A 9,361-nucleotide genomic window follows, 5' to 3' on the forward strand; every position below is an offset into this window, starting at 1 on the left:
CATTTGATTTCTCCTATTTTCAAACTAAAAGTTTTTGTGGTATAGGGGTATGGGCGTATAGGCGTAACCTTTGAAAAGTCTAGGCACAAACGGGAAAACGTTTACCACAAATGCTATTCAGTTCAACAGCTAAACACGTGGACAGACGAACAAACGGTTATGCTGAGGTACATCCCTATTTTTGTGGGGTTTTTGAAGCTTGTTCCCTTACGTTATAAAGGTATTGTAAAAGAAGTTTGTACTTTGGTACACTATAATAGTAGGCAGGCGTGGTCAAGTTTTTCATTTTTGTGCAGAAGCCACAGCATCGTGCATAGAATATGCTTTCAATTTTTTGTAGATTTATCTGCTTTCGTTTATGAGCAATGAACAAAAGATAAAATTTTCATTCTTCTTGAAAAACAGAGATGTTATCAATTTACGTGGTGCTGCGGACGTACCCTTCCACCGATTTGGTCCATTTTCAATATGAATCTGCGTGGAAGGAGCTCTGATGTTTCTGCCAAATAATTGTGCGAACCTAAATCCTCCAAAATTACCACAGTCAAACCACTCCCTTGGTCTAAGAAGAACATGCATCACTTATATCCGCATAAGCCTAATATCCACACATCTTTATCATTCAATACATTTCTCGCAATTTATTATTATATTTGCCGCAAGTGGTGTATGACATAGTACTTTAACAAGTAATAACATTATATTCGGCTATACACGGATCTTGTATATCTTCAGTCTTTCTATTAAAGCGGAATATGCAAATTTTTATGCATAGCGAGCAGAACACCCATTTTTTTTCTTTTGAAGATAGGGGTGATCTCAGTTTATGTTGTTTTTTATGTTCTACGATTGTGTTTCCTTTAACCAATTTGTACCATTGTCGGTATCAACCTATGTGGAAAAAATTCCAATGTTTTGCCAAGTTTGGATACGATGTATTCATTTTTGCGCTTAAAGGCGAATGAATGGAGGCGGACGGACAAACGTGCCTAGATGGATTACATGTTTCACACTAATCTATACACATGTTCATATATATATTTTATAGGATCTCCGAAGCCACTCTGGAGGTGTTACAATTATTTTAGTAAAACATGATCTCACATGAGGTTGGCGTGGTCGATTTTTTCCATTTTTTTTACTGTTCATCACACAGAGCATATAAATGCAAAGGAAATCTTAGAATATAAGTGTAAATTTTTATCGTTGCATATTCACATGAACCACACACAGGTTTACAAGTACTTACATATTGTTGTGAGTGCGTCGCTTGATCGATTATCCTCATTTTCAGTACCAGCTTGTGTGCAAGAATTTTTAATTTCCTTGCAAGAAATTGAATCCAGTATCTTTATTCTTGCCACCAGGGACATGCTTACCTCACACATTACGCAGACAGGTAGGCAGACAGACGGACGAGCAGGCATATTTGCTTAGCTCAATGCAGAATTTGAAGCTGCTCAAGAACATTTATACCTGGACATTCTTTCCGGGAAGGTCGCGAATGTTTTCACAAGCCGTATATAGCCGGATACGGAATAAGTAAAGGTAATGGGACACAATAAAGCCGGGCCATAAAAAACCGAACATGTAACGACAAACGGACGAAATGAGGGACGACTTACCATTAAGGCATTAGTAAGCATGACTCTTCCAATTTCTCTGGAATGGTTCTGCATGGTCCATTGCATTAGCGATTAGAGACTTCACCAGGAGTTCTCCGCCCATTTAAACACCCTTTTGAGTTTTATTACTCTATTGTGAGTCTACCCATAAGAGCCGCATAAGTTTGATATACACAAGGAAAGCAATTCTTCCGTGCGCGTCGGATCAGCGGCGCTAGATATGGTAAGATCCGTTCGTCTGCATTGCAACGTCAACTTTTTGCAAGTAACAAATTTGTTATAAGAAACCCTATTGTCTTTACAACAAAACCTCGTAAAGAACAGCACGAACGTGCTTCCTTAGAATATTGCCGTTAGCAAGGAAGAGAGAAATCATTCCTTATTTTATTATGCTTTTACAATCTTTTATTTGCATTATGAACTTACAATTAGTATGATTCCTATACTATACATATTTATAGTATAAATATAAGTAGGCGATGCACAAAGCACAAAGGTGGCCATGTCAGGTATCCTTTGTTTCTTGTCACTTTTCACTTTTCTATTCTAATTAACTAAAAGTGAAAATCATTGCCAAATGCTACTACCATTTGTCTTTTGCACTTGGCTTTTATTAACGATTGTGACAGGTGAAAAAGTTAGGAAAAATTACTTTTCAGAAGAATTGATCGTCTTGCTGCAATGTGAGCGAGGTTTAACTTGGTTACTTAGCGCAAGTGTTCACATAGGTAATAAATATTAGTTTGCCTCCTATTTTAAGCAATTAACAACTTTTTGGTTGATATCAGTAATTAAAGTACAAATGTTTTTCGATAGCTACTTGAAAATTTCTCGAAAGCAACACCCCTACCGACTGCTATATTCCAAGAGAAAATAAAGTATTGTTGCAAAAAACATTTTTTTGATGCACTAGAAAATATAACTACAACAAATGATTTTGGGTGCTCTTACTTGCTCTTGCCATAAAATACAACAAATCAAGTCTCAAATACATAGATCTTCCAAACTTAAATTAAAAAAAAAAAAAAAAACAGAAAAGTATCAAAAAGTCTGAAATGGAACTATTAAAGGAAGCAGTTAGCATAAAGAGGCAATCTATACAAATGAAAGAAAAAAATGCGAAATTAATATCAAAATAAAGAAGTTAAAGCACAATAGTGGGTCACGAACCACCATAAAATATCCGACATCACCCTACAGATATTCATATAACGACATTTCAAAATAGGTCATTGTATGTTATGCGCTCGACAAAGTCGCCCGATCCGAACAAATTTCAATAGAGCTCTCGCGAAAACATATCAGCGTATCTAATTTCATCAAAATATCTCAAAGTTACGGCCTATAAGTTGACCAGGAAACAATAGACGTGCAAAACGGCAAGCAGACGGTTAGACAGATAAGCTTAGATCAATTCTGACATTGATTCTGAACCGTTCGACACAATAAAAGGTGAGTTCATCTAAAATCCTTCTCTGCGTTGCTTAAATTCGCACAAACTTATAGCACACTTGTGACACAAGTGGTGTAAGATATTTAAATTTTCTTCACAGCTCCTTTCCTTTTCCTTTAAGGTGTTTTGTATTGCAGCCGCCACAGTCATATGCATTATATTTCATGTTTTGTAGAGCAACATAAAAATTGGTCTCATCTATTATATGAGCACGATGATACATCGGTTTATATTTTAATACATCACAAATAATTTATTCGACTTTCCGTGTTTACTTTGCCTCTTCCTCTTTCCATTTATTAGCATACATTTTTTTGTTCACATTATAGCCTGACACCAGCTTTAATACAGTCAATTTCTGTTTGTTTTAATTATTAAAAGTTTGTTTGTGCAAATTTACTTTTGAGAATTCAGATAACACCAAGAATTAGCTTTTAACGATAGATGAAATTCGACAAAAAACTGAAAGCTGATACCAAACAAAATTAATCTACATATGACACTAAAAGAAAACTTATGACAACGAAGGCAAAACAAAGTTGGCATACTTCAGTTTTATGAACTTAAAAACTTGAAAGTTATTTAAACAGGGCTTCACACACATACTTCGTTAAAAACGTAACTAATAATTATAAACTTATTTCAATTAAAATACTCCTGTCAACACAGATAGGTAGCAAGGTAGCAACAATACCAAGGGATCCCAGCTGAAATTTCGCAGAAGCAAGGACTTCTTTTAAAATGTTTCTGTTGAATCAAACCACCTGCCGGTAAAACTTGTCTGTTAACTTAAGTCAAGTTTGAATTTTTTTTTTTTTGTATTCTGTCCAAACAATTAAGGGATGTTCTGTGTAATACGATGACGGTCAGAACGGGATTTGTGATTGTGTGCACAGTCGGTAAGTTCTATGCCTTTACCGAGTGGACACTCATTATAACTACGACCGAAACTGTCACGCAGTGAAATTTAAACCGGAGAACATAAACTTGTTAGCCGCGATTCTTTTGTACTCGATTACTTATGCATATGTTGAAATATAACCACCCGATTTTGCAAAGCCATCAAAATCGAAAAACACAATCACTTTCGTGTACACTCAGCATTGTACTTATACCACGCAACGCTCAGATAATATTGATATTCTGCGTTATTATTACTCGGTCAATACTAAGGATTTTATGAGCTTTAAGGAAATTATTAACAGCTTTTATGCTTTTTTATCCTACTTGTAGGTCTTGGAACTCGCAAGATATGAAGTTGCAATCTCTTTGGACTCCAGTTATTAGAAACTTTCAGTTCACAGGAAACGAAGAAACAAATATTGAAAGAAAGCAGTTTCCGCTTTTTCGTCATTGAAAACAGTACTAGACTGGACATGAAAATAGACCTTGTGTAGAAGAGCCTTAAGCCCGAATCACAATTTAATTCGTAGAGCAGATGAACATGCTAAAGTGGTCTTCAACAATACCCACAGCTTACATCCACATTTAAACGATATCAGAAAAGATAAACTATTATTAAAGGCCGGCTTGGTCGCTCGTTTCGTAGAAACATGGACTCTGTTAAGTGAAACCTGGAATCTTCTGCGATCTGTTATACTAGACAGATTGAAAGGGGTAAGTCAATAGTGGGCATATTTAAACCTGATTACAATAAATGAATTCGGATACACTAACGAAACGAGACAAGTTCTTAGCCCAGGTCAAAGATGCCTTCCTGTGTTCCCTTTTCTTAAGACTCGCGAATTCCATTATTCTCAAGGCAAAAAGTTTTTACAAAAGATTTCGTCAAGCCGTCCCTAACTTTTTCGCAGCTTGCGGCACTTTCACTCCAAGCCAAGTTAACTTGTAGCTTCAGCTTCAATTTTCTTTCGTTTAATTTCGTCAAAAATAGAAAGAATGCAGTGGTGTAAACGATACCCATCTTTTCACAGTTTGATATATACTGAAGGATATCTTATAAACATCTGAAACTTATTCCCCACGTATGCCCAAAATTCCGCAAAAGTTGAAAGCGTCATGTACCCTTGACGAAACCAATCCAAGCGCCAGAACTTATTTGTGCGCCTAATATATACGATTAGATTCGTTACGTGTACTAGGTTCTTTATACCAATCACCGCAGGATGATTCTGCACCAGCATCAAATTCTGAATGGCCCTAAACTTGTCTAGAGTGACAATCGGATGCTTTCATTTAGCTCAACAGCAGCGTGAAAATTTTGTTTAGAACTTTAACATTTAAATCATATTTCAGAAAAATAAAATTATTAAGCCGAATGAAGAAAATGTTTAACAAAATCGTTGCTTCTTTCAATTGCAAAAGCGCAATTATTTTTGGAAAAGAAATGCTCTTATACTTATTTTCAATCGTATTTCTAAAGGGTAGATTCGTGTGATATTTGAAATAGAATAAATTCTATGTGCTGAATGAGAGGGGACACGGTTCAATTTTTTATTCGATCTCTTTATTTCGTTTTAAATAATACAATTGCATTTTGATATCCGACTTCAACCATAATTTTATTTATGTTATGTATTTCTTATAAGTGTATCGGTCTTTTCAACAAGGATTTATATCCACGTTGTATTGTGTTTTACTATAAAGTTAATAAGTGCATCATGTGCAAAGTTAAACAAATGAAATTGTGTCAGAAGTAGCACCTATCTGTTGAATTCAAATTGTATTTCGAAAAGACTTGAATATTCACATATTAAAATGAATAGCAATGTATTGTTGTTATTATACACGGTTCTGAAATTCAGTAAACCAAAAAAAAAATGCAATCGAAAAAATGAGAAACATTTTCAAAGGTTTTCTCACACTAAGTAATTCTAAATTTAACTATTAAGTCAGCATTAAATCGTATAGAAAACCCTTTAAGACCAAAAGTTCAATAAATCCTTATAAAACTTCTTTTAACAGGTTTTCAAATAATGAATTTAATCAGTTGCAATTTATAAGGTGAAAACACGCTATTAAACATATTGAAAACTATTATTAAATTAAAGCAATTCCTAAAGAAGTAAAGCGTGTAAACAAAAATAGTTATTGTGCAGTGAGATTATGACATCCATTTCAGATTAATCCTTTTTTAAATATAGTTTTATATCCTACATAACTTGCGATGCAGTAAATATAAACTTCTTATGTATGTAACGCGTACATGGACTGAAAATAGATTCGTTTTATCAACGGTGTAAAAAAACCATTCTGAACCAGTCAAAGCTTGTGTGTCCATGTATTTTTGTGTTCAACCTACAGATTGCAATTTAAAAGGTATTTTGACGGAATTTGAGGGCTCTGGTTCAAAGAAGTATTCTACTATGAAGATGAATGTGTTGGGCCGGAAGTCCTTTTTGCAACCACTCACGTCCACAGGAATCGCTGAGTAATAGTACTTCGGCACTCTAAATTGGTGTAAAACGTTTGGAACGGATGGGGTAACTTTTTTGAGCCCTTCCAACGAAAAGTAAATCTTTCTACGGTTAAGAGATGTAACTTTCAATATTTCATAGCGCACATTAGTGCATAGCAGGAATTCCTATGTAGAAATTAACCTCACCGAATTTGGATCATGTAGTCTTTCATATTCTTGAAAACTAAGCTTACGTTAGCTGTACTATATTTTTTATTAGTTACTGTCAAGGACCTGTAAATATTGAACAACGCCGAATATAAAGGCTCTCGTGCAACGTAATCCCTTATATGCGGAATATATCTAATTTTTCATATTTCACTATGAAAATTTGTCGAGAATAGTAATTTAAGAGAAACATTAACTGGACCAAATTTCAATTCCAGAAGTTTGCTGCTCAGGTGTAAGAGTAATAAGCAATCAATCTCTCTCAATAGGCGGTTGTTCGTTGCTAGACGAATTTCCTTGTCTTGAATCTGCCTTTAAGCTTGGGTCGGTGTAGAAAGGTCGGATATAAAATGTTATCAATAATTTATTAGTAAATTAATTAAAAAAACCTACAAACCAACTAAGATTTCCGTCTTAATGAGTGTCGAAGATCAACTGTGATTTGAAGAAATTTAAATGACAGATATTTTGAAATTGTAAAGCGAAGTCAGCTCCATTTTGTTTTGCTATCAACAGATGGTCTTATTGTTTTTTCCTAAGCAGCTGTTAGCATCAATAAAATTGTTTATCGCATATTCGAGAATGTCATTTTTATTAGTAGTAAACTACACACTAGCAATTATGCAAATATAATAAGAACACATAGAAACAACCTTACACTATCTTAGATTGGCGTTTAAAAACAATAAGGAATCGTAATACCCACATATATAGCAATAGTTTTAACAACAACGTCAAGGAAAGAAAGTCCTTTTTTCAACTCAATTTAAACCTGATTTCATTATTGAAAGAATAAATTAACATGAACTCTCCGCTTAAATGGCCGAGCGGACAAAGAGAGAGGCTAACAGCTCAATGGTCGTTCAAATTTGAAGTGCGATGGAGTTTTTAATAAAGCCAATAGCCTTAGATGTTAATGCTTGAAGACTTTAATCTTTGAATTTATTTCTCTGGTCAAATTAATTACAACAATAATAATAATAAAATCTATCGTGTTGGTCCAAGACGACATCCATCGTTTTATTAAATTTGTTTTTAATCTTCTTTTTATATAATTCTGTCACTAACTTTTAAACTATTTTCAAGAGAAGTAGTATTAAAACGTCTGGTGTCGATTTGCCGACATACCGAAGGAAAAGGGTAACCAGTACTATATAACTTCGGATAACTTTGTCAGATTACTATCTTCAAGCTTTATGCCAAAATACTGTGCACAAAGAAACTAAAGTACTACGACTAAGATAATTTGAAAAGGTCGCTCACGATAGTAGCGCCCAATAACTCGAACTAGCAAATATTAAACTCCGCTATTGGTTATCGCCCTTTGAGATGTATTTGAGCTTCTGATAAAATGATGTCTACTCTTATTACAATTATTTTCTGGGATATTGAAAATATAGAACACATTTGCAGCAAGCGTTACGCTTTCTGCTTAATTCGAAGAAATGCTTAAAGTCATTTGTGTCCACCAGAAAACTAAACCGATTAAGTCCCAATGGTTTTCTTAATAGCTCTGGCGTGTCAAGGCGTACAACAACGTACAATATTGACGAGTGACGCATTGCTGCATGATGAATGTTTAATACAAGAATTTAAAGGTATTTCTTCATGCATAAGCATATCAAGCGGACAAAAAAATCATTTCTAAATGAAATGAAGAAGAAACAGAGAAATTGGATGTCACAGAAATTGTAGGCGAGATACATTTATCTGCCCCCGTTGGACCTTTACGATTCACTAGACATTCTATTCATGTTAATTTCTTTACTATTTATTTCGATCGTGAACTCGTAACCTTTTACTCCGGAAATATTTCGATTACCGGCCAGCATCAAAATATGAGGCGATCATTTTATACGGAATACAACTGCTGTCAGGAAGACGCGCATCTGCGATAATCAAACCAGCATCCCCGATCATCAATGTATTTAACTAAATTTTAATTAAATGCACAGAACGCAATGGCGCATTTTTAAGAGTTTTTCCATATTTACAATTACTTCACAATTCGGTAATCAAAAACAAGCACATTATACTTACAAGTCTTTGAGAATTATTTAGAATATTTATTTTCTCTGCTTTGGAGATGTATTCTTTAGATAGCTCCAAAAACGAGTGCTGGCGACAAAGTCTTCATTGATGACAATATTTTCTGTTAATTCTAACTTTATATCCAAAGAAAAAGAGACAAACACGATTGATCTTTATGCAATTTTTCTTTCCACAGTCCCATTAATTTTCGTCAGCTAGTCTGCTAGAAATGATAAAACCATAGAGAGCGCCGCTTTAGGATCTTTAATTATGGACAGCACAGTAGAAAAGTTAGATCTTTAAAGTTATGTTACAAAAAAAAAAAATAAAGAGCAAAATTGACAAGAAAAATGTTTCACACGTCTATATAATCAGTATGAAAGAAAAGAGGAAAATTAAGATCAAGACATTGGCCAGGCTTCATCTTAATCAAACCATTGTAAGACACGAATGTGTTTTTAAGAACTCCTCGTCCCCAATTTGCAGTTTTGGACAACATCCTACGATTAAACTTATACTTTGTGAATGGCGAAACGTTTCTAACATTCGAAGACTCGGACTGTTTAATTTTATGGACATGTTGAAAGTACGCGGAGAATATTATGTTAATAATCTATTTTACTTTGTCCAAACGACTAGACTAACCATCTAGTCGAGCCTTAAGAA

Source organism: Glossina fuscipes, unplaced genomic scaffold (genome assembly GCF_014805625.2).
Source record: "Glossina fuscipes isolate IAEA_lab_2018 unplaced genomic scaffold, Yale_Gfus_2 149, whole genome shotgun sequence".
Taxonomy (NCBI): Eukaryota; Metazoa; Arthropoda; class Insecta; order Diptera; family Glossinidae; genus Glossina; species Glossina fuscipes.